Source organism: Hypanus sabinus, chromosome 29 (genome assembly GCF_030144855.1).
Source record: "Hypanus sabinus isolate sHypSab1 chromosome 29, sHypSab1.hap1, whole genome shotgun sequence".
NCBI lineage: Eukaryota > Metazoa > Chordata > Chondrichthyes > Myliobatiformes > Dasyatidae > Hypanus > Hypanus sabinus.
This window is the reverse complement of record NC_082734.1, coordinates 1,217,501-1,220,624: the sequence shown is the minus strand read 5'-3', so window position 1 is coordinate 1,220,624 and position 3,124 is coordinate 1,217,501. Positions and strand designations below refer to the sequence as shown.

The 3,124-nt window shown below is 54.5% G+C and overlaps 1 protein-coding gene across 1 annotated transcript in view; it reads right to left on the bottom strand.

Annotated features, from left to right (window-relative positions):
* pitpnbl (phosphatidylinositol transfer protein, beta, like) overlaps positions 1-3,124 on the bottom strand; it is a 44,162-nt gene that overhangs the window by 26,366 nt on the left and 14,672 nt on the right.

Below are 3,124 nucleotides of genomic sequence, written 5' to 3'. Positions count from 1 at the left end.
GGTGAGGGTCGGTCGGTCTCTCTCTCTCACAACACACACCCACCACACGGTGAGGGTCGGTCTCTCTCTCCCTCTCACACAAACACACACACAAGGTGAGGGTCGGTCAGTCTCTCTCTCTCTCTCTCTCTCTCTCTCTCTCTCTCTCTCTCTCTCCTCTCTCACTCACACACACCCACAAGGAGAGTGTCTGTCGGTCTCTCTCTCTCTCTCACACACACACACACACACACACGCACACACAAGGTGAGGGTCGGTCGGTCTCTCTCTCTCACACACACACACACTGTGAGGGTCGGTCGGTCTCTCTCTCACACACACACACAAGGTGAGGGTCGATCTGTCTCTCACACACACACACAAGCAGACTGTCTGTCGGTCTCTCTCACACACACACACACGCACACACAAGGTGAGGGTCGGTCGGTCTCTCTCTCTCACACACACACACACACACACACAAGGTGAGGGTCGGTCTCTCTCTCCCTCTCACACAAACACACACACAAGGTGAGGGTCGGTCTCTCTCTCCCTCTCTCTCACACACACACACACACAAGGTGAGGGTCGGTCGGTCTCTCTCTCTCACACACACACACACACACACACACAAGGTGAGGGTCGGTCTCTCTCTCCCTCTCACACAAACACACACACAAGGTGAGGGTCGGTCGGTCTCTCTCTCTCACACACACCCACACACACACACAAGGTGAGGGTCGGTCTCTCTCTCCCTCTCACACAAACACACACACAAGATGAGGGTTGGTCTCTCTCTCCCTCTCACACAAACACACACACAAGGTGAGGGTCGGTCTCTCTCTCCCTCTCACACACACACACACACACAAGGTGAGGGTCGGTCTCTCTCTCTCTCACACACACACACAAGGTGAGGGTTGGTCAGTCTCTCTCTCTCTCTCACACACACCCACAAGGAGAGTGTCTGTCGGTCTCTCTCTCTCTCTCTCACACACACACAAGGTGAGGTTTGGTCGGTCTCTCTCTCTCACACACACGATGAGGGTCGGTCTCTCTCTCCCTCTCACACACACACACACTGTGAGGGTCGGTCGGTCAGTCTCTCTCTCACACACACACACACACACACACAAGGTGAGGGTCGATCAGTCTTTCTCACACAAACACTCACACAAGGTGAGGGTCGGTCGGTCTCTCCCTCTCTCTCACACACACACACAAGGTGAGGGTCGGTCGCTCTCTCACACACACAAGGTGAGGCTCGGTCTCTTTCTCACACACACACACACACACAGTGAGGGTCGGTCAGTCTCTCTCCCTCTCACACACACACACAAGGTGAGGGTCGGGCGGTCTCTCACACACACACACACACACACACACACACAAGGTGAGGCTCGGTCTCTTTCTCACACACACACACACACAGTGAGGGTCGGTCAGTCTCTCTCTCTCTCACACACACACAGTGAGGGTCGGTCAGTCTCTCTCTCTCTCACACACACACACAAGGTTAGGGTCGATCTGTCTCTCTCTCTCTCTCTCTCACACACACACACAAGGTGAGGCTCGGTCTCTTTCTCACACACACACACACAGTGAGGGTCGGTCAGTCTCTCTCTCTCTCACACACACACACAAGGTTAGGGTCGATCTGTCTCTCTCTCTCTCTCTCTCACACACACACACAAGGTGAGGGTTGGTAAGTCTCTCTCTCTCTCTCTCTCTCACACACACCCACAAGGAGAGTGTCTGTCGGTCTCTCTCTCTCTCTCTCACACACACACAAGGTGAGGTTTGGTCGGTCTCTCTCTCTCTCACACACACACACAAGGTGAGGCTCGGTCTCTTTCTCACACACACACACACACACAGTGAGGGTCGGTCAGTCTCTCTCTCTCTCACACACACACACAAGGTTAGGGTCGATCTGTCTCTCTCTCTCTCTCTCTCACACACACACACAAGGTGAGGGTTGGTCAGTCTCTCTCTCTCTCTCTCTCTCACACACACCCACAAGGAGAGTGTCTGTCGGTCTCTCTCTCTCTCTCTCACACACACACACACACACACGGTGAGTGTCTGTCGGTCTCTCTCTCACACACACACACACACACACACACACGGTGAGGGTCGGTCTCTCTCTCCCTCTCACACACACACACACACACACACACGGTGAGGGTCGGTCGGTCTCTCTCTCTCACACACACACACACACACGGTGAGGGTCGGTCTCTCTCTCTCTCTCTCTCTCCCTCTCACACAAACACACACACAAGGTGAGGGTCGTTCAGTCTCTCTCTCTCTCTCTCTCACACACACCCACAAGGAGAGTGTCTGTCGGTCTCTCTCTCTCTCACACACACACACACACACACACACACAAGGTGAGGGTCGGTCGGTCTCTCCCTTTCACACACACACACACTGTGAGGGTCGGTCAGTCTCTCTCTCACACACACACACAAGGTGAGGGTCGATCTGTCTCTCACACACACACACACTGTGAGGGTCGGTCGGTCTCTCTCACACACACACACAAGGTGAGGGTCGATCTCTCTCTCACACACACACACACGCACACACAAGGTGAGGGTCGGTCGGTCTCTCTCTCTCACACACACACACACAAGGTGAGGGTCGGTCTCTCTCTCCCTCTCACACACACCCACACACACACACACACACACACACACACACACAAGGTGAGGGTCGGTCTCTCTCTCTCTCTCACACACACCCACACAAGGTGAGGGTCGGTCTCTCTCTCCCTCTCACACAAACACACACACAAGGTGAGGGTCGGTCTCTCTCTCTCTCTCACACACACCCACACACACACACACACACGGTGAGGGTCGGTCTCTCTCTCCCTCTCACACACACACACACACAAGGTGAGGGTCGATCTCTCTCTCTCTCTCACACACACACACAAGGTGAGGGTTGGTCAGTCTCTCTCTCTCTCTCTCTCTCTCTCTCTCTCACACACACCCACAAGGAGAGTGTCTGTCGGTCTCTCTCTCTCTCTCTCACACACACACACACACGGTGAGGGTCGGTCTCTCTCTCCCTCTCACACAAACACACACACAAGGTGAGGGTCGGTCGGTCTCTCTCTCTCACACACACAAACACA